Source organism: Festucalex cinctus, chromosome 4 (assembly GCF_051991245.1).
Source record: "Festucalex cinctus isolate MCC-2025b chromosome 4, RoL_Fcin_1.0, whole genome shotgun sequence".
Classification (NCBI taxonomy): Eukaryota; Metazoa; Chordata; class Actinopteri; order Syngnathiformes; family Syngnathidae; genus Festucalex; species Festucalex cinctus.
The window spans coordinates 15,953,922-15,977,903 of NC_135414.1; the positions used below are offsets into that span (position 1 = coordinate 15,953,922).

Sequence of the window (23,982 nt, forward strand, 5' to 3'; positions counted from 1 at the left end):
TCTGGCGTTTTATTGACATCAGCTTCTGAGGTCTTAACAGCAACTCCCCACTCAGCTAGAAGCTAACAGGCTAACTCCCCTTTTCCACGTAACAAAACCTTCCCACCCGGAACTCTCCCTTCGTCCCAACGTTCCGTGGGTGAATTAAGTTCCCATCTCTACAAGTTATTCATATAACTCTAGCATAAAGAACATGCTAACAAGGTTACCAAAACTATCAGTTTCACTCCAAATCACTAAATCCAATGAAATATTCATCCTCGGTGTCACTTTTAAACAACTCCCCCAACTCGGAAGGTAGATGATGCGCCGCTTGCTCTTCTACCGGCAATGTTGAAATTATCAACACAGGCCTAGAGCGCCCTCTTGCGGTTTAGTGTGAAAATAACGTGAAATGATATCATAATGTGTTAATAATTTCACACATAAGTCGCACCAGAGTACAAGTCGCACCCCCAGCCAAACTATGAAAAAAAACCTGCGACTTATAATCCGAAAAATACAGCAATTTTGTTACCATGGCCACAAATTTGTTTTTTGTTTGCATTCTATAGTCTTACTGTATATTAATACAGTAACTCCAACAGGGTATAAAACAGAAGCTTCAGTTTATTCACAGTGCAAAACTGTCAAGATATTCCAGTAATGGCTGCCATTAACTATTGTGCTTTGAAATCATGAACGCATTGTTTACCATTTATTGTGATGTCATGTCAGATATTCATCAAGACAGTGCCCAGCCGTCTCCAACATGCACCATGATTTTCAGTGGATTGATCTGACTCTGTTCGAGTGTCAGTGACAATCATTTTGATTGATTGTATTTTACTGTCATAGCATGGAACGAGGAAGGAAATACTTCCTTAAGTTTAAACAGCTGTCAAGTCATGTCAGTTTTATTTAACAATAGCTGTTATTCCAAGGCACTTTACGCATGTATATAAGCACATCCCACATGAAATAAAAGGACTATGGAGACAGAAAAAAACCTACTCTATTCAATTATGTATGTTAAATACTTTAGGAATTGAATTACAATATGTAGTAAGACTAAAAAATGAAGATTCATTGTTGTTATGAGTTTATGCTTACCTATATAATTACTTACGTTTATAGAGTATTCCCCTACAGGAGATTAATTGTGACTATATTTTCACTATAAATTAAAATACATGCAACTGAGAATGATTGTATTATATCAGAATTTCACAATGTTATCCAAAAACTGCAACATCCTTGTCACAGTTAAACAAACGGACTACTTGAGGGCACAAAACGCCAATGCGCATCGAAAGAAGTACCGTAGATAGAAAACTTCCAATTGTGCATGCTAACAACAGCTTCAGACAGATGTCTTGCAGATCCATAAACTTATTACTGTGGTCTGGAATAACTCTTCTTATGTTATTAGATTTAGAGACTAATGCATGCTCAGATAAGTGGAAGTGTGTTTTGTGTCACACGATCTTCTGCATTATGGTATGAGTATCCCTATCGGGGAAGGTGTAGATAATTTTTCCCAGTGGCCCCAGATGCACCGTTTCATTTGGTCATTTTTTTCCCCCTCCATATTTGAGTTTTGTAAGTCACACACAAAAAAAGGCCAAAATAAGAAGATCATCTTCCTCTTCCCTGACCATGCACGTCGTCTCAGACCATCATAGCATGCAACCCACTAAATCGTGCCGGGCCAGTAATCCATCACACAGTGAAACGGCGACCATACACCCTATCTTGTCATGAGAAGAATTACAAAACCTGGCAAAATGGGACAAAACGCACACCAAACGTGGCAGAACGTGACAAAACTTTAAAGGGGAATACAAACGCTTTCCGTCCCAGCCCCACTACGGACTGACTCTAAGTAGTTACAGCCTGGCGTACTATCATGTTCCTACTTTCACTTTGGTTTTCTTTGTCCCATATGGGTGACAAAGTTTCACATCCGCTATGGCAATTTTTTTGGACAGTTTAAAAATATGGTTCAACAATTAACTAACTTCAAATCGACATATCAGTCTGGCTCTGATTCAGTTTGGTCAGTTGGTACACAGTAAATTCTGTGGAGTAAATTTGACTCTATTTAGAGTGAGTAGATATTAGCCTACCCTAAGACTCTGTCTTAGGGTAGGCTAATATTTACACTTGGAAGAGATTAAAATAAAGAATTGAAGAAAAAAAAAAGTTGCGCAAGGGTTGAGGAAGGAACTCACAATCTTCAACGTGGGAGACTGCCACACTACCACCTGAGCTATGCTTATCTCCAAGAAAAGGGACTTTGGAAGATTCCAGCTGACACGAGCGATATAATAACACACAGCAGTAGCTACGTGGCTCAGGGAGTAGATCGGTTGTCTCCCCTTATTTTTTCAATTCTTTATTTTACTCTTCCAAGTGTAAATATGACTCTAAAACTGTGTCTATTTGGTCCCACTTTAAACAGAGTCAAATTTACTCTACAGAATTTACTGTGTAGGCATTAATTTTCACATATGACTGGTGTTTCATTTTATTGTATTTTTTTATTGGCTCCTATTCTGCTTGACAGGCGTGATGTAAAAACTGAAGCAGGGCAAGTCTAGTTTATGGGCATCTTTGGGTATTTGGCTGACTGTGCTTGGCCTCAGTGGCCGTTCCAACACGCCAAAGGCATTTTTTTATTACACGCGCCCAGCGCGCCTGACAATTTGGTGAAAGAAGGTAGACCAGGTAAAACCAGGTCTAAGTTGTGGCGCAGGTGGTATAACAAGATTTTGGTGAATTTGACTTGATGTGGATTTGGCGCAGGTAGACAGGTTCTGCACTCCGCTGAAATGTGTGGTGAATGTCATCAGATTTTATTCTTAAATATAACATCAGCGTGAACTGAATCATTGTAGAAATAAATTCATTGAATGCATTATTATCATTGCCTCGCTTTAGTATATTTTTAAAAGTATTCTTGTACTGTGGCACAACTGGTGTGTGTATATGTGCATGTGGGTGGGCCAAGGTGTCACTCAAAGACGCACGGTCGGGTGTTAAAGGCAGCGACATTTGCATCATCTGCAAGTGGAGAGCTTCTTGCAGTTCCTTATAAATGCAATTTGGGCGCATGTTCAGCTCAACAACGGTGCAAATGCACATTTCTAACTGCCTCCAGCTACGAAATTGCCAAAAGGAAAACTCCACTATCTGCACATTTAGACTTGTAGACATTTAAACTTTATGTTAGACTTGTGATAACGCTGAAGATTGGTTTGCATTATTACTGAAATCTGATTTATGACTTACTGTTTATGCCACACTTGTTTAACTCATTTGCTCCCAAAGATGTATTTATATGTTTTTTGTTTTTTGTTTTTTTGGTTTTGTTTTTTAAATGCTAGAGCATACAGAAGGCGTTGATGCAGCCTCTGAACTGAAGAGAACGGTTGAATCAAAGGTAGTTATTACAAAAATGGCCAGCAGGTGGCAGCAGAGTATAAGAGATCAACTGGGGCCATGTTGCAACAAGCTCTTTTCCCCACTGTTTTAAACAGATTTATGAATAATGATTAAACATAGCTATATTCCATTGCTAATTGCTGCAAAACGGAAAAATAAAAATATACTTTTTTTTTTCCGAATGAAAGAAGAGATGCTAAACCTTCTTTTGGTAGGTTCCATGTTTTTATAACAAATAGAACACAATATTTTGTGGGCCTTGCAAAATCAGTCAAAATCCAGTAAAACAGCTGGGAGTGAATCAGTTAATAGAATTTTGTGAAGATGTCAAATTGTATTCTTAAAAGACTTCAGTCAAAGTGTTTAGTAAAACTCTAATTGAAGCAGATAAATACATTGACACTCGTAGTAATCCATGGTCAATTTCCCCATGATTAAAACATTTATGTACGGTAAATCTGATATTGTTTATGATAATGGAGATTACAGATTGCTTGTTAAAAGAGGACCTCGAAAAAATATGGACATATTAAATGGCAATTGCAATATTGAAGTGTCAACTTACCCTGGTTGCAGAGGGTGCCAAAGAAACCAGACAAACATTCGCAGTGGCCGGTGATGTGGTGACAAGCCCCGTCACTGTGGATGCACTGAGGACACGACTGGCTACAACGATGGCCATAGAAACCAGGTGAACATGCTACACAACACACACAAATTTTAGATGAGTAAAGTGTCTGGAATGGAGAGGCCCATTCTGCTGGGGAGAGACACATTTTTATTATTGTAATCATGATAATGCTCCAACCCATATTCATATACTGTAGCATTTCCAAACCGCATATTTGTATTTGTTGGCTATATTTCATTTCCTACCTTTGTGTCAGACTGTCTGTTGCCTTACTTTTGCTTTGTTTGCTTTCTACCACTGATCCTCCCGCATAAGTCTTGCTAAAACCTTTAATTTGTTTTAATTGATGTTAGCCTAAGTGGAAAGCCAGGCCATAGAGACTCTACCATTTATCTCACACTTCTAATTAAGACAATTGACTAAACTTTGAACCAAGCGCTCTTCAATTGATGCCACCAATGCAGGAGGAAACAAAGGAAAGCTGGTGTGTGTAGTCCATTTCTAAATGAAAAGCCATGAACAATGTACATACACTGTCAGACGTAAGAGTTTGTTCTATCCACTTTTTCAAGTCCCTCTTTTCAAGCATGCAATGGACTCTATGAACAAAGAACCATGACGTGTTTCCCCTTCCGGTAATGGCCATCGCCGTATGTTTTCCTTTAGAGAACCTCAACCAATTGTCAGCGTTTTGGAGTATAGTTTCATCATTGTTGCAAAAACAGTATTTTCGGTTAAACTTGCATCTCTTCTACTGCTGATTACTCAAGAATGCCCAATGCTAGAGACACACTTTTTTTTTCTGATGAAATATGAGGGTTTAAGCTTTCTTTCGATACATCCCATGGTTATATATCCATCGAACACAATATTCTATAGGTCGTCAAACATTAGTTAAAATCCTGTAAAATGGGTGGCACTCGGGATGGCGGTGCTTCAAATGCCTGGCATTTAATGAGTTAATATGGCATTTGTGGGATATGAGTAAAGCAGCTAAATCCACTTTTTTTTTTTTAAATCTTTGTCAGGGGGCAGCCATTTTCTGCCTTCTCTCAACTGAAAATGACATCACAGCTGCTCAATGCTCAGGTAACAAGCAATCATGGCTCACCTGTTTTCTGAAGCAGCGCCATAACTGGTCATTACCTGAGCCCTGAGCAACTGTGATGTCATTTTCAGCTGGCGGGCAGTGACAAAATGGCCACCCCCTAAGATAGTTTAAAAGGGGTGGATTTTGTAACTTAATTCAAATTCCAACAAAGCAATAGTCTTCCAAATTCCGTGTTTACACAGTAGTGGGGGCGCGTACAACACATTATTGTGAAGATAACTTTTGGGTTGACTTCCACTTTAAAAAAAAAAAAAAAAAGGTTACACAATGAAAAATAAACAGTAAATCCCAACCAGTGAATTGACAATCGTTATTAAAAGTAGCACCAAGAGAACATTGTATTGAGGTTGGGTTTAGTGCGACAACGGCGGCCTTCTTTCACCCCCTCATTTATAACATTGTTGAGTAAATGGAGTCTGGCTTGTGAAGGATGAGGAGGGGGCTTTCAGGTAACTCTTGTGCCTCTGATGGATGGCGTGTTTGGTCGGGGGATTCTCTTCTGCAGCAGCGGCAAGAGCAGCATCGGTCACAACAAGCAGGTCAGAACCACGTTGGATGTTGTTGGGGAGACCCCTGTGGGACCCTCTGTGAGGCTCCATACAGTGGCCTGGAGTCTTGGAGAAGGCTTAGGACAGTGTCTGAAGGTTTCCATTGTAGTTGTAAAGATCCTCACTTGGTTTATCGGAGCTGGCGTCAATCCAGCAGCATACTTTGGGACATGATTAAGTAGTGGAGCTAACCCTTGTTTTTAAACACAGCCGTGAACTAAAAATATGCTGAAGTCATTATCTGTAATACAAAGTGGCTATTGATCGAATTAAGACATGTAAACAGGGACTAGGCTCCTTTTCATCTTGTAAGGCTACACAGTTTCGATATTGATTAGCTGCGACCTGAATAAATGGCTGGCAGGGGTCTGAGCAGGCCTGAGTTTAGATTGACTTTCTGCTCCTAAATTGTCACATCTCCGCTAAGCGTATTTCCAATGACACAGCCAACTTTGCAGAAACCAGTCTGCCAAACTGGCAAACATGCACAGCTTGTCTTGTGCTCAGAAAAAAAAAAAAAAAAAGAGTCAGACTCCATTAGCATTTTCGCCCCACCTCAGTTGCGCTGTTTACGAAGATAGAACCATGGTGGAGATTTGCTCTACTGTTATTCACGATATTCCAAGATTGTGCTTCCATATATGAGTGGGAGTCCAGGGTTAAGTACTGGTACTACTCATTAGTGAGCAGTTCAGAATTTTAAGTTGACTTTTTGAATGTCCAAGTTTTCAAATTAATACATTTGAAGTATTTTTTTATTTTTATTTTTTAAGAGTTCAGTCTTTTGAGTGTGGGAGTGCATTTGGCATTCTTACTTCGTTTGCAGTTGGTGCCACGGTAACCAGGAGAACACACACATGTGCCGTCATCAGAGGAGCACGAGCCTCCATTCACGCACGTGCAGCTGTAAGAACAGTTGGGTCCCCAATGTCCTTCATGACATACACTGTCACAATGGACACCTGTGAAAGACCAACACGCACGCGGTTAGAAGTGCTTTTGCAATGATCATAAGATGTTGAATCGGTAAGACTGCCAAATGAACAATTCCGAGCTCTCTTTAAAGAAAAAAAGAAAAAAAAAAAAGAAATGTGGTATTGCGTCGTCATGAGAATTAACATAGCAGACTTGCTTCCCGGTAAATGTAGGCGGCTTCTTTTATGTCCTTTAAATTCAGCACAGGAGGGGCACATGGTTTACAATATGGCATAGCTGCACCACCAAAATCAAAACAGCCACAGTCAGCTCGTGTCTCATTTAGGCTCAGATGTCTGATGAAAAGAAAGTAAAACTGCTGTAGTGGGTCTCTGCATTATTCTTGTTAAATGTTTTGTTCCCGATATTCAAAAACATTTCTGTATAAATCACAATGTTTCTGTTCACAGCAAAAAGCCCAGTAAGGAAATGACTCTCACGGAGTTGATTTCAACACTTTTTCAGCTTTTCCATAGCTCCACTAACCTTGTACTCGCAAGATGAATTCTCGCGGTATTTGTGAGTTCACAAACCCGGAGAATACATCTTGTACCGCTCCCGCTGATAACCGCCGCTCTGAACCACTGGTGATTCGGACCAATCACAGAGCGACATTGTGTTTGGGGGCGGGATATGCAACTGTGACAAAACCAGGAAGCCAGCGCCAACGCGGGAGCTAAAAAACAAACCTAACATGGACGAATGAACGCTGCAATTAATTGTGTTCTCGCAGAATTACTCACCGTTTCCTTGTCGAATGTTGAACAGCGTGCTTATATTCGTGCTTTCCCCCCCTTCGGCAAGAACGAAGGCGACATTTTCACCTGTGGCCGTGATTGTTTAAAACAAACGTGCAGAATGTCACATCGTCCAATCAGCTCGAATTATTGTACAGAATTTCCCGCCTTTCCCGACCAAATTACCGTGGAGAGGTACCAGATGGATATTGAGGAGAACTCGCACTGGCTATTTCCAGGTTAGTATTTGGACTAGTGGGACTACATAAAACATATTATTGTCAAGATTTTTTGTTTGGGTTGACTTCCCCTTTAAATGCTTTGTTCCTGATATTTACAAACATTTCAGTGTAAATCACAGTCTGATTGTGACAAAGTGTTTCTGTTGCACACGTTTGATTCTCAGTCGCTGCCCCAAATAACCAGGCATGGCCAGACTCAAGCATCAGGAAGGGCATCCTGCATAAAACTGTGCCAAACAAATCATGTGAGTGACTGGGACAAGCCAAAATTCACAACAACCTATTTTCAAGATCCACTTGAGCAGAGGTCAGTTTCCATAATTTGAAATTCCTTGAACTTGTCACTCAATGACTTTATCAGGATTTTCTGGAAATAGTCTAACTATTCTGAAGGAAATTCTCAAATTCCAGGACTTATTGAATGTGCTGACAAATGTTACGAGTTCTCTGTACTGGTCCCTATGAGTCAGAGCTGTTGTGGGCACACAAGGTAGAGCCACATCTATTTGACAGGGAGTTTCAGTACTGAAACTTTGTTTAAAAAACAGATAAACATACCCTTCCTTGCTAATGTAGGTTACTACTGTACTGTCAGTTAGAAATGTATTACAAGTTTAGGCAAACCCCCAGAATCCTCAAAATCAGACGAAGCTTTTTAGCTCTTTAATCATTCTCATGTCTCCGTCTTTCATCAGTTTTACATTTGTGTCCAAAGAGAGAGTCTTAAAGAATGGATCAGAGCTGCTAGCGCTGCAGTACTCGTGAGACTCACAGTACATTAATTCATATTTCCACACCCAACGCACACACACAAACACACGCGCGCACACACAGCAGGACAAGACAGGACGAGTGTGCAAATAGAGAATTTCTTCATCCCTCCTCTGTAACTTGGCATATCATCGGCTCATTAGAAAGTTCCTTTGACATAGAATATGAGAGAATATGAGAGTGAAGTGTCAGCAGCCATTATAATGATTCAATTAATAAACTATCCTTGAGCCATACTGTGAGTGCAAAGCAGTTGCCCTGTCCGCCAGAGTGTTGTCATGAAAACCCTGCGCAAATTGAGAAATGGTGACTCACAAAGGTGAACACGATACCAATCAAAGCAAAGCCACTTCATTAACTCTAATCATGCTCTCTAATGTAAAATCAACAGTATTTTTTTCTACCAGCATAAGCACAACATCAATCATTATATCATCATCACAACATCCAGAAATAAGATTTAACACGGCAGCTTGGTGGGTAGTGGTTACCATGTCTGCCTCAAAGTCCTTAAGTACTACATTTGATTCTTGTGTAGATTTTTCATTGCGTGAGTTAGTGTTAATTTTATCAGACATTTTTAGTCTCAGTTTTAGTCCAGATTCAGTCACGCTTGTTCGTTTTTATCATAGTCAACCTCATCCCGTTTTTAGTCAAATTTTAGTCGACAATAAATGTACCATTTTTGTCTTTATTTTAGTACAAGAAAACATTATTTTATTCGACAAGTTTTAGTCAACAAAAACTGTCAACGTTTTAGTCTAGTTTTAATCAGGACAATCATTTTATCCCTGTATATTTTTTTGTCAGCAGATGTTGAACAAACTACCCATCCATCCATTTTCTGAAGCGCTTGCTCCCTCACAAGGGTTGCGGAGGTGCTGGAGCCTATCCCAGCTAGCTTCGGGCTGTAGGCAGGGTACACCCTGAACTGGTTGTCAGCCAATCACAGTTGAACAAACTATTTTTTCCCACAAAATTTTCCTCATCTTTTTGATGAAAAAAAAATAATTCACATACACAATTACAGTGGCTCCATGCTATGAGTTAGTAAGTTAGACAGGATTAGTTATCATTTGCATTAACATCATTGTTGGAACATTATTGCCGTTGGATTAATTGTGTTAATTCATGAAGTAAAATTTCCATAGATTTTAGTCCAGTTTTATTAAGTGAAGTACATTTTTGTCTCGTCTTCATTAGTCGACGAAATTGCATACTGATTTAGTCCCAGTTATTGTTTATTAATGAGAGTTTAAGTCCAGTAGTCTAGTCTAGTTTTCGTCCAGTGCAAAATGTGTGATGACGAAAATATTCTTGTTTCATTTGCATTTACATCCATCCATCCATCCATCCATCCATCGTCTTCCACTTTTCCGCCTCCGGGTTGCAGGACAAGCAACATAAACAAAGAAGCACAGACTTCCATCTTCCCAACCACTTTGTCCAGCTCTTCTGTTGAGATCCCTCTGCAGGATAGTGCACTTGTGTACCTGCTTTATTTGCTCAGCAAACATTTGGTTCTATAGACTGAGTGATCAATAGAGTTTGCTTTACCAAACCTGTTGGATTATTTGTGCGCACAATGCAAAAGTGACTCCTGCATCATTTCTCTAACTAAATCTCCAACGAAATAAATCAAGATAAAAGCTTTCAGTTATGTCAAAGGCCTGCTGCATCAGGACAGCTCGCTGAAGTCTGTTCCAATTTCAGGAAGAATATCTGGTGCATGTCTTACCTGTCCAACCTGCGACACAGCGACAAGCGCCAGTGACTGGATCACAGCCATCAGCATTTGCACAGTCACATCTCTCCTTGCAGTCCAGGCCATATGACCCCTCCTACAAGCCGCAAAACAAATCATCTATACAGAAATTTCAGGTAAAGACAAAATATATATATATATAAAAAAAAGAGTTATCTCTGTGAACACTAACATGACATGGTATGTCACACAGTTCATCCCTCCAGCCTGGAGAGCACGTGCAGGTTCCATTAACAGGGTCACAGGCTGCCCCGTTAGCACACTGACATGTCTGATTGCAAGTGAGACCCCAGTTTCCACTGGAGCATGGGATGGAGCAGTCAAATCCCTGCCAACCTGGACACAAAACCAAATTGACAGTCAGTTATCTGGCACTTTGTTTACATCGGACTTTTAAAAAGAGATTTGTATACATGAGATGAGTATCAATAGATCAAGGAGGATTTTCGATAATTTTTACGTGCTAGATGCATACTATATGCATACATCAACCTCTGAAAATATATTTTTTAATAAATGATCACACAAATAATTTGTACTTTATTAATGTCATCTTTCTGGCAACTGTTACTATACAACCATGTTTTTGGCGCAAATCCATTGCCATGTGTGGTAAATCAGGCGCAAATTTGCTACCAGCTGTCAGAATTTGTGGGCGTGTTTGTGCCGCTATATGATTAGAGCAATATCCTTAGTGAATAGGTGGTTAACTGGGCGCAGACTGCGTGTGCAGTTGTGGTGCAATATTTTGCAACATTGCCGGACGCAGCACATTTTTAGTGAATATATCCCTATGACTTATTTTACATAAGAGCAACATGGAAAGCATTTTTTGGAGGTTATTTCGTGTTTTTATTTGTTATAGTGGACGCCAGGATAATATGGCTGGAACGTGTTGTAGACTTACCAAGCTTATATGTAACATTTTTAACATGAACATCATGCAAATCAACTTGTGGTTGTGATTGGTTAGCTAGGATCCAATCATGAGCCAGAAGTGTTGACATCATCAAAATTATGCCTTTTATTGGTTTAGACACGCAAATATGTCATGTCTATGGTTCTGAAGGGGTTAAAGTAGGGGACACCCTCTGGTTAGCGTCAACATGTAAAGAAGGGACAAGAATGAGCACAAACAGGCTAAAAACCTTCTCTGCAGATGCACGAGCCGTCGACGTGTGAGCACGATATCTCATTGTGACAGAAACATGACGATGTGCAGTTGGTTCCATACAAGCCTGCAGGGCAGATAATAGAGCAGTCCTCACCCTAGTAAAAAAAAAAAAAAAACATACAAAAATGGAAATCAACAACAGAGTGCAAATATGGGGATGCTTACGCAACAGGATACAGTGATTGATATACTCATTTTGTATCATTTATACTACTCAAGGTCACAGAGAAACTGAAAGAGATCCCATCTGACAATGGGCGAGAAAAGGACTTCACTCTGTACCAAACAGTCAATCACATGGCACATACTGTAACAAACATACAGGTTTTTGCAATGTGGGAGGATGCAAGAGTACCTGTACGAAGCTGCTTTTGAGCATGGAAGAACATGCAAAGGGTTCAATATCGAGATGTACTGCTGCACTGTAGTCAATGATAGACACAGAATGGCCAAAAACAAGCACTGCTGTGGTATATGAAATGTATTTTCAAGGTTGGAGTGTGGTGAACAAGAGTGGTTAGTGACGAAGTGACCTTGCCCACACTAAGTTCATAGCAAACAAGCCTGTACTGGGGGAATTCCAGTTGCAACGCAGCAGACACATCCACGTCAAAATTTCACAATTTCAGAAATTTAATAATAATGCATATATTTTTGGAGACTGGTTCAAATTGTATTTTACAATATTAAAAATGTGCAGAATTCCACAAGTTCGTTCATGTTAAAGATTAAATAGCTCTTAATATGAAAAAAAAATGCACTGAGTTGTCACCATCTTACAAATGCAATTATGCCATCTAGTGGCAGAAAAATGACCTCAACCAAAATCAATATCACACTCGTTTTTTTTAACAGCACAGTAAATCTTTTTACTTTTAACTCAATTTTATGAATTATTATGAAAATACTGTATCAATGACTCAAAGATGCAGTCATATTTCTATTAGTTTAACAGTAGTTTTTTCCACTTTTATGTTAACAAGTGTATCAAAATTTTTATTTATTTATTTTTTATTGTACATTTAGAAGAGAGTTCACATTTGCGATTAATCGTGAGTTAACTATTGAAACAATGAGTTACGATAAAAAAATAAAATAAAAAAAAATTAATCACGTGACATCCCAAATAAAAACACTACTTTTGCAAGGAAGGTTAGCTGTCTTAGTTAATGAAAAAATGGAAATGACAAAAATGAGCAAATTTGACAAAACTGGGCACCCCCTTCACACTTGCACCTTCATCAAAAATCAGAATAGCTGACAAGGAGCAGACCTAGTAGATTCCAGCACCCACTGGGAACTTGCTTGTTGTCCTGCCGAGTACGCAAAAAACAGCACTCACTGCAGTTCCATGTTGCTAGTGTAGCATGTGACAACGACACAGAGCACCTCGAGGGACATGGTGCATAAAAGATTCATTTGGATCATGTCATTGTTTGTTAAAAGAGGAAAAGGCAAGTTAAGTGTCATTGTGACCATTTGCTTACAATGTTTTGGAGGCTGAAAATACAAATATTCTCCCGGATGTTTTTGAACAATACATTTCTTTGAAAATATTGTAAACAGTTGTAAGTGAAAATGGTGGACAGGTCTGTGGAAGTAAATTTCAACAAAGACCTGCATCTCTAGCATAACATGAACAGAAACTCAGATATTGTAAATATGCCCTTATACCCTTTTGCATTGTATCAACAAACAAATAACATGTCATATTTATTTATTCATATAAACTCTGGGTGTAACACTCAGTTCTCACTTGGTACTCCAGCTTCCTCTAACAACCCAAAAACATGCATTTGAGGTTAATTAAAGACTCGAAAAGGTTCATAAGTGTTAATGTGAAATGAAATGAAATTAGAATTTAAACAAATACGAGCCCAGTAGTTGGCAGAGCATGTTAATAAAAATGTAATTGGTTTAAATAGTCTTCTGTACATAATTTACAATATTGGCCAAATGTTTCTCATGATATTACATGATAATGTTCAAATGTTTGACTGGTGCTATATAGCCACTGGCTATACATTGAATGTCTATACTTTTAGGCGACTCCTAATGAATGTATTTATTTTAAACTTCATATCTGCAGTATGAATTCTGAACTTACGATATAACCTGGAGCACACATGCACATTCCAGTGATGCCGTCACAGTCGGCGCCATTAGCACAGGCACACACTTCTTTGCAGCCTTCACCGTAGTAACCTGCTGGACACGTCTCGTTGCAGAACAGTCCAGTCCATCCTGCTGCGCATGTGCATTCACCTGACAAAGGGTGACAGCTACAAGCAAGAACATTCGAAAGAAGGAAATAAATATACAAGGACAGCTGGAGACATTTAACTTGGAAATAAGAACTATAGTCAGGTAATAACTTTGATGTTTGTGGGATACATTTTTCTCATGTTTCCTATTAGTAATCACTAAATTTAAAGATTTTGGTTCAGGACATGACCTGTTTTTTTTAATATACAATTTTGGTAGTGGAAAATGTTTTGGTCATCATACATCAGCTAGTAAAATGTTTGCCTCTATGTTCTCTTCAGGACTGTCAGTGTCCTTGAACAAGTTATTCCTGATTATGCATTCCTGATGTAAAAAGTTCCACGCAAGCATTGTCACCTTGTTCATCGAATTCCCTTTTTTTCCTCGCCATAATGTCTTTTCTATTATCAGCAGAAACTGTTGAATTAAGCTGACTTTCTATTCATCATCGAATATTAGATGTAATCGCTACAGTCTGGGCTACGTTTACAATTCAGATTTTTTAACACTCCTGGAACAAAGTCACATCAAAATTCAATCAGCTGCTGCATATAAAAAGCTTACTAAACACATGTACAGTATAAAGTATATTAGGATGCTTCAACTTTTTGATCACCTGAGTGTGTTTGCAATTTTACAGGGGCAGTCCTGGTCACAGAGGAGTCCGTATATTCCAGCTGGACAGAAGCGGTCCTGGCAGCTTGGACCCTTGAAGCCCTCGTTGCAAAGACAGGCCCCGTTGATGTGGTAGCATTTCGCCCCGTTCTGGCAGTCGCATTTGTGGGCACACTGCGGCCCATAAGTGCCGACTGGACATTCATCCTGGCACCTATGATCAGATGAAGTTGGGTACTGTTTCACAAAATCTTTAAATAAATTTGGTTATAGAGCAGACATAATACTTTATCACACTGACACTTAAACAATCAACAGAGTTGTCGTGTGCTGAAGGGTTGGATTCCAAAGCGCAGACACAAATAAGGTTTTAACTATTTTATTCACATAACTTGACTAGACGAAAAACAACGAAAATGCATCGAGAATCACGAGACGCCAAGCCCCCTTGGGTTGCGGAGATGCACCGAGGAACAGTGAGTAATAATCCGGCAACACACACACTTCTATGACTGCACCTACAGACAGTGAATCGATCTGATTGGTTGTAGCAAGTAAAGGACTAAAGGACAACATCACATAGGTCCAGACATCACCTAAAGGATTAAAGACTGACATCACATAGCCTAAAACTGGTTGAAACTAAATGATGGTTATGTGATGGTTACATCAGTACAAGACAGACACTTGACCTCACACCCAACAGGTCATGAACTCAACTCAAACTTAACCCATTATTCCTGCATCACCCGAAACATGACAAGAGTACAGTCAAACAACTCAATTCAAATCAACTTTATTTATACAGCCCGTTAAGACAGTCATTGGACCATACAAAGTGCACTACATGGATTCATTAACGATCTACTTGATAGTGTAAAACACAAAGGCAGACTGTATAGAGATGACATCAAAATGAGGAAAATACAAGCTCCCCTTGGCATTTAGTTGAAAATGAAATTTGATGCTCATCTAACATTAAATTGTATTTCACGAGAAGGATGGAGGTCTCATCCAAATGTATGCTCACATAAAATGTATCATGAAGCGCATTCAAATAGTTCTAAGGCCAAAAGGACACACAGTACGCTGACACTCTTAGTAGTATTCAAGGTCGTAGCTTGAAAAGAGACAGTTTGAATGGGAATGAGCATGAGTGAACTCTTGACATTGAATGGCATGAATTGAATGGATCAAATGAGACAAATCCATTTCTCACAACACAATGTGGGATGTGCAACTGGTGGCCTGTGCGTATGCGGTCTCCGAGAAATACACTCTAAGGCAGGGGTGTCAAACTCATGTTAGCTCAGGGGCCGCATGGAGGAAAATATATTACCAAGTGGGCCGCATCGTCAAATAACGGTATATAACTTAAAAACGGGTGCCGTAAATTATACGCAGATTTTTGCTATTTGTGGGCCAGCCCTAAATTACGGAGCTCAACTGTCATGATATTGTTCCAAAAAAAAAATAAAAAATATATATATATATATATATATATATATATATATATAAATGCAAATGGAACGCGGCAACGCTGAGTTCTGGACGTGTTAAATCACATGCGTTGCATATATATTGTTCCCAGAATGCATTGCGTGGCGCAGTTGTTTTATTATAACATTATATTACATTCTATTATATTATTATTATATTATTATTATATTATATTACATTATAAAGATGCTAATCCTTGTCATATCTATTTGTGTTACGAGTAATTGAATTTGTGTCGTATTTAACACGTTTGTTGGTCTATGATTAAAAATAATAATATAATAATAATAATAATAATAATAATAATAATTATAATAATAATAGTAATTAAACAAACTGTAACTTTAAGTTGTGTGTAAAATAATGACATCCTGGACGATTCCCTTGTACAAGTTGCATTGCTCATCTGAGGACTGCTTGTGAAATTACAAATTTTATATATTTTGATTGTGGCCGGCTGATTAATTAATCCAACATTACTTTTTTTTTTTTTTTTTTCAAGCTTTACAAAATCATCTCGCGGGCCGGATTAAACCCCTTTGCGGGCCTGATCCGGCCCGCGGGCCTTATGTTTGACACCCCTGCTCTAAGGTCTCCCTTTATTAATTTTCAAGGAAAAAAAATATTTTCATGATTCATTTTCAAAGAAAAAAAATATTTTCTTGATTAATTTTCAAAGAAAAACAAACTCAGTGATGATGCAGATGTGAGAGTTTGTGGTTGTCTGTCTGTCTCCGCATGTTCTGTAACTGACGGGCGACCAGTCCCGGGTGTAGTTTTCCGCTTGCTCAAAGTTAGCTGGGACAGACTAGAGGTGCCTACGACCCTCCTAAAAAGTGTAAACAGTATAGAAAATGGATGGCTTAATCACTAATTCATTTTGCACATAAATTATTAACCAGCAATCCCAAAACATTTGACCCAATTCTCTATTGTACAAACGCCACTGTAAAATGTTTTGATATGGTGTAAAAAACAAACAAACAAAAAGCTAAAAACTAGTCACAATAGGTTGTTGATCAGATTTCTCGTCAAGAGTGAGTGACTAAGTTTCTAAAATTTAGTGTGGAAGCATGAGGCAATTTGCACGACAGTTTTTTTTTTTTTTTTAAGCAATCCTTGTGCTCCAGCATTTCTTTTCAAAATCTGAGAAGAACCTGATTCCACCGCATTTATCTTAAAGATCCAATGCGTTACCTCCTAATAGAACATTGTTTATGCTAATTGAAAGCCAAGTTAGGCTAACATCTCCACATACTCCAAACATCTGCTACCTGAAGCCACCGGAAAGTAGACAAATCACTCAATTAAATTGTCTTAGCCAGGATGTCAGTTCGGTGTCACGTTCAAATCACGTCGATGTACTTGAGACTCTTATCTTTGCTAATTCCATTACAACGTGGACAAGGGTGGAAGAGAACTTTGCTCAAGGTATTATTCCGTGTAGGTTAATTTACCTGTCCTGGCCTGAAATAAATGGATGTAATTTGGTCCAATTGAGAGTAATGGTGGGCAGAGAGAAAAAAATAAAAAGTAAAAAAATACATGGCTAGGATAACAAAGAGAGACGTGATGCTTCAGACTATCTTTTCCATTATTGTTTTGGAGATGATGGGAAAACAGTACACAAAAACATCAAATAGCAAAATGGAAAAAAAAAAAAAAAGAATTTCTATTCTGCAATACTACAATTGGAATGTTGAGGAATGCTTTTCTCAAATAACAAATAAATGAATTCAGAACTACAATTCTGCTTAACTCTATATATTGCATCATATGACAGCAATGTGGAGATTGCATGCATATGTGCCCTCTGGGAAATGTGAGTTGGCTAGAGATTGAAATCGGAGTACTGTACTGGTGATCTGATTGTCCACTTTAAGGCCATTTTATGGCATCAGCTCAACATTCATTACTGTATAAATGGATGAAAAACTCTCATATATGATTACAATAAATTAGCTAAAGGTTGTTACTAATCAGCTAGAGAAGAAGATGCCAGCTGATTATTATTCCATCCTAGCAATGTTGAAAAACAGCACCTGTACAGTGCATATTAATGTGTCAGTATAAATAATTCATTAAGTAGTGATTGTTTGTTGAAGGGTCAATATTCAACCAACGTAAAGCTGCACTAAATAAAGAAATGCAATTAAAAGGCCAATCAACTAATCTATAACGGGTTAGTGTATGACAAACACAATCCTAAGTGCTTTCAAGTTCTGTATCTAGCAAACAGTACAGTTCACCCATCCATCCATCCATTTTCTTGACCGCTTATTCCTCACAAGGGTCGCGGGGGGTGCTGGCGCCTATCTCAGCTGGCTCTGGGCAGTAGGCGGGGGACACCCTGGACTGGTTGCCAGCCAATCGCAGCAGTACAGTTCATACCGTGGGAAAAGTGGAATGTGTTGGATATTTTGGAACTAACTATTAACATGGGAACCCTCAAAATGTATCCCAAACCTTTTTATGTTAACAAGCCAAAGTTCACAAAAATAATCTTGAAGGTGTTATTTCAAAGAAAAGGAAATAATAATTACGTAGACTTTGATCCACTATCTCTACTTGGACTAATGTTATTCCCCAAAGTAATTTGTAATAAATGTTACACCTTCTTTCAGCATAATCTTATTGTCCGTTAATGTTCACTACCTTTCTCCAATGTAGCCAGCAGTGCACTGGCACTGACCGCTGATGTGGTCACACAGGCCTCCATTACGACACGTACACTCCAGGGAACAATTGATGCCGAATGAGCCAAAGTGACACGGCTGTGCGCACACGGGACCCTGAGAAAGGAGGATGACAAGACCTTACACTGGTTAGAAATTTGGCATCTTTGTCTTAAAACAAAGGATGCAAAGTCCCTCATACCACCCAACCAGCAGGACAGGAACACGCCCCAGTCACATGATGGCACGTTCCGCCATTCTGGCACGGACAGCGCTGCTCACACAGGGGGCCATGCTTCCCTGCCGGACAAGGGTCCTCGCAACTGGGCCAAAACAACATTGCTACATTTTAGTAAATTACATACAGTGATGGGAACGTTACCTTATAAAAGTAATTAGTTTTGGTTACTCATTACTTGCTCAAAAAAGTAACTGAGTTAGTAACTGAATTACTTCATAATAAAAGTTACTCGTTACCAGGAAAAGTAACTATTTTAAGTACCTTTTTTTAAAGAAAAGTTTTATATCAAATAAGTTGGATTTGTTAACATTTATTATCATCATTATTATTATATATATATATATATATATATATGTGCATATATATATACGAAAATGCATCCAGTTAGGCATTAACAACAATGAGAAGCTACCTACAAGGCCCCAGTGTATCCGGGTGCACAGAGGCACTCGCCACTTTCATGGTGGCATGTTGCACCATTTAGGCATTGGCACTCAAGCAGACAGTCCTTGCCGTAGAAGGTGGGTTCACACGGCTCCTCACAACGCCAGCCCTGATAGCCATCTGTGCAGACGCAGGCTCCTGTGATCGGGTTACATTTGGCGCCGTTGCGACACTGGCAGCGGTTAGTGCAGTGGGGACCCCAGAAGTCACTTTCACAGGCTAGACAAGCAGAGAGAAGTGGGGGTGATTTATTAGTGAACATTCATCAATTGTTGATGTTATCTCAGGTGTCAAGGAGTCACTGAGGTCGAAAAAATAAACCAAAACCTCCACATTGACAATAATTAATGTGTAATCGCTAGCGCACTAATCAGAGCTGTCAACTTTTGATCAAACCTTGAAGTGAGACATCGGTCGGTCCCCAGGCAGGTGGACCGGGTGTTATGGTGTCGATACCAGATGTGATGGTGGGAATACAAGATTGTATCGGCATACTTTGTGGCCTACACTTCGGCCGAAGATGTCATGCTACAGGATAGAAGCGGCAAAATTTTGTGTCTTTGGGAATTGAATTGTGGTGAATGATTATTCAGAGGGAAAACATGGACTTGTATGAAGAAGTATTTTACTTTATACAAATACATTATAGGCATACAATCTTGCAGCCCAATCACATCTGGTACCGACAGTGGACAGAAAATGTCTGGGCATAAGCGAGCCTACCACTCAACAAATGGATAAATTGTGCTATTTCAAACAGCAACAGATCCAAAAGGATCAAATGGACCTTTTTTTTAACCAACTAGAATTTACAAGTGAACTTGGTCTTAAATTTAGGGGCACATAAACTAAACTTTAGGGCCAAAGAGACTTAATGCACAATAAATAAAGTAAAGTAGGCTAACAATTAAAACCACAATTGTCAAAACTGTACAATTAAAAAACAAACATTATATAAGCTATACTGGTATGACCCGAAGGAAATTTGAAATACAGTGTAAATGTAAAGAGATCTATTGCTAAATAAATCTCAACATTAATTTTTGTAGAAGTTTTTTTCCTGTCACTGGCCAACCAATTAATGCACATTTCCTTATGTTTTCCCCTTTCCAGGGATACCTGGGTTTTTCATGGGTGAACGTGAGGCTTTGTGAAGCACTTTGGTGTCGATAAAGCACTATATAAAAATCAGTACATTTACTATTTGAAATTAGACCAGTTGTTGCTGAAAAAAAAGCATTTTTAAATATGGCGGCAACACCCATTTTTGCAAAACAAAGTGAAGAATTTTCTGCGATTAAACTGAAAGTGGAAATTTTGGCTTTTTATGCTATGAATTACCCTTACACCAAATTTCCCTGAAATTGGAAAGGGTGGGGTGGGTTTTAAAAATGCCATTTTTTTCTGGGTGATCTGAGGTGGAATGACCCACGTAGTCTTCTGATAATGTCTTCATTACTGTATCTTCTAGATATTCATACACAGCAATAGTTACATGGAACTCATGGAACTGTGCTGAAACAAACCAAAGAGGGATGAGCAGCGTTGTACGTATTATATTGAATGTTTGGACAGAACTCAGAGCAGACTTAGAAAAAGTAAGCATCATTCCCTCTTCATCCTACAGGTACTCTCTATCTCCTCACATTTTTACACATCAGTTCCTCCCAACTTGCCCCCGTCATCTTCTGTCTTGCTCTCAGATAGGGGAATTCTCTTTATTACTCTTAACTCATGAGCCAGCATCATCAAATCCTTTATCCTCTCAAAGCCTCAATTATTCAGCAGCAAAGAGTCCAAATCAAATGACGAATGACTTTGATCAAGAGTAGCTTGCTGGCACTAAGCAGAAGTTTTTTTGTTTTTTTCCCCCAGTAAATTAAGAACAGAATAATACTCTTTGACAAGGTCTTACTCAGTAAGGAATAGATTTCAGTTACTCAATGGTGTAGTCAGTCTTTACCTTTAATACTTCAGAGCAGTGGCGGCTTCTGGCATGTTCAATATGTGCGGCCAAATAGGGTGGCAATAATGTGAAATGATTTTTTTATTGGCTACAGACATCACCTGTTAATCATTGGGATTTGTGTGCGTAATTTGCACCCCTTGCAAATCTCAGGCAAACCACATTCTGATAAAATAGCAGAGCTTTGTAGTGGAAAAAAGTGTGAGTACCAGTAAAATAACTAACTAACTAACTAACTAAATAAATAAAACATTCAAAGTAACAAACAAACACTTAAACTCACGACATGACATGACTTGGGGATATAGCAATAGATAACAGAAACAAACACAATGAATCAACAAGGACTGAAAAAAAAACAAAAAAAACAAAAACAAAGAACCAAATACAAGCAAACTGACAAGATAACGAGGAACACCTGGACCAGGCATGAGGTGTTGAGGGAGCTGATTGGTAGACAAAAGATCAGGTTAACGAGATAAAAAAAAAAAAAAATGAGCAAGACGTAACATGAAACAAAACTAAATTCTACCTAAACAAAAACACAGATCATGACAGTATTCGGCAGTTGAAATAATTTTGCTGCCCGTTAGAAATTTCTCTTTGACCGGTTAGTGACAATTACATTGACGGAAGAAAACCCACTTCCATCTGTACTTAGTCACTTCACACAAATGACTTGGTCATTTTTTCAAAAAGTGTCTCATCATTCGTCAGTCCGTCAGTGATGGACTGAGGGACAGCCTGTCAATAATTACGGAATTCCCACCTCTGCCGATAATTTGCATTACTTTATATCCATTAAAAACAGTCTTATGTATAACCAAACGATATTTTTACTGTGCTGGATGGCAAAAATGTTTTCTTCTTCTAATGCTATTGTTGTAGCACTTCCGGTTTCCCGCCAGCGATATGTCTGGACGAAATGTGTGTGCACTGCATAGCAAGGAGTAGCTTTCAGAGCCACGCTGGGAAACTTTATGAATGAATGTGCGGTATTGATTCTGAACGCCTCCGTATTGATATGCGTATTGTAAGGCCCGCAACGATGTATTCCGTATCGATTTTTTGAGCACACCCCTCATCACCTGTGCTGTGATTTATAGGCAAACTTGAAATTGACATTCTCCTCTGTCTCGTCTTTCCAGTTATTTGTGACAAAAGGGTTTCAATGCACAGCTATTTCCTGACACAACAAGAAATTATGCAAATGTCAAATCATTCATTAGCCATTATCAGGTGGCAGTCATTTGGTTGAGTTGTTTTTCTTTCAGGAAAATGCTAAGCAAAAACTATATCAGTGTGCCCTGAGATGAATTTGAAGAGCATGCAGGGATTGTATCTATAAATTCTACTATACCAGCATATGTATGGGATGATGATTGGTCAAAGGCACATGACTTACAGGCATCTATGACTAGGCCAGGGAAACAATGGCAAATTTTCCAAATCTGGTGTTTTCTGGCAAATGACACTGAGGCTGACCAGTAGTGAGAGCAATACCATTCAGGCCATTTAAGTACACTCAGGGGGCCAATTCCACTAAGAGTGCACAATACTGTGTTTCAATACTGGACATTCCACGCTGAAGTGAAGATACGAGTTGATAGGCGCAGTCACAGTCAGGACTCTTTGTACTCATCTGGGCATTGGTGGATCATGCGCGATTGTAGAGAAATCTTTAACATTAACAGTTTAATCTCCACAATGCATCTTTAAATCATGTAACATCAGAAAATACGAACTGGTGCACCAAATAATCGAGCACAAACTAGAAGCATGCAGAGAACGTTCAGTCTGCCTCGTGAGAGCTCAGTTTAGCCGGCATCAAATGATTAACGTGTTGTTGTTTTTTTCTCTTGCTTTTTCTTTAACAATATGTTTCCAGTTATTAGATTAGCTTCCAGCACAAGCAATTAGCTTGATATATCGTTGCCACTTAACAATGCACACTAAATACATTTATTCAATTAATTTTTACACTTTAATGATAATGTATTTTACAAATTGTGTGAGGTGAAATGGACATTTTTATGCTCTCATAATTTGTAGTTAAAGTGAAAAGAGTTTAAAGATGTTTATCGTTTTAACTAGGGGTGTCAAAATTAGTGCGTTAATTTTGAGTTAATTTAAAGTTCCTTTAACACCATTAATTTTTTTAACGCGCGATTAATGACCCGCCCTTAATTGTAAAGTCTGTACTGGAGAAGTTCCAGTGCTCAGCAGACACGTCCACATTAAAATTTAGCAGTAATATTGTATTTTAGGCTTTTAATAATGGGCAGAATTTCACTTTTACTTCATGTAAAAGATGAGATAGCTCTTAATATGAAAAGAAAAATGCACTGAGCTGTCACTGTCTTACAAATGCAACTATGCCATCTAGTGGCAGAAAAATGAGCTCAACACAAATCAGGATTACGCTGCTTTTTTACAGTACATTACATCTTTTTAATTTTAATTCAATTTTATGAATTGTGAAAATACTGTATCAATGACTAAAAGATGCCGCCATATTTATATTTAACATTTTTCCCACTTTATGTCAAAAGTATGAAAACTTTTTATTGTGCATTTTATTGTACAATTAGAACAGATATAAAATTTGCGATTAATCGTCAGTTAATTACTGAAGTCATGCGATTAATTACGATTAAAAATTTTAATCGCCGGACACCCCTAGTTTTAACATATTAATGATAAATAATTCAGTTACTTAAATTGTGTCCTTATTTTCACATCTGCCTATGATTTTTTGCTGCCGTGTTACTTCAATCAGTCACAGTATTTCTTATTTCTGCAATGGCTTGCGTTCAGTCTTTATTTTATAATTACAAATCATCTAAAAAATGAAAACAACTTCAATTTTCTTAAGCGTAAGCATCATGAAGCATGG

The 23,982-nt window shown here is 38.5% G+C and overlaps 1 pseudogene across 1 annotated transcript in view; it reads right to left on the reverse strand.

Annotated features, from left to right (window-relative positions):
* The window catches only part of LOC144017558 (multiple epidermal growth factor-like domains protein 11), a 91,831-nt pseudogene that overhangs the window by 12,675 nt on the left and 55,174 nt on the right, over positions 1 to 23,982 (reverse strand). The window contains exons 6-15 of the transcript XR_013283209.1: positions 19,093 to 19,339; positions 18,638 to 18,758; positions 18,416 to 18,552; positions 14,262 to 14,474; positions 13,488 to 13,662; positions 11,355 to 11,475; positions 10,379 to 10,542; positions 10,180 to 10,282; positions 6,532 to 6,678; positions 3,992 to 4,126 (exon numbers count right to left, since the gene is read on the reverse strand). The product of XR_013283209.1 is annotated as a multiple epidermal growth factor-like domains protein 11 (transcript). The remainder of the gene's footprint in view (positions 1 to 3,991; positions 4,127 to 6,531; positions 6,679 to 10,179; positions 10,283 to 10,378; positions 10,543 to 11,354; positions 11,476 to 13,487; positions 13,663 to 14,261; positions 14,475 to 18,415; positions 18,553 to 18,637; positions 18,759 to 19,092; positions 19,340 to 23,982) is intronic.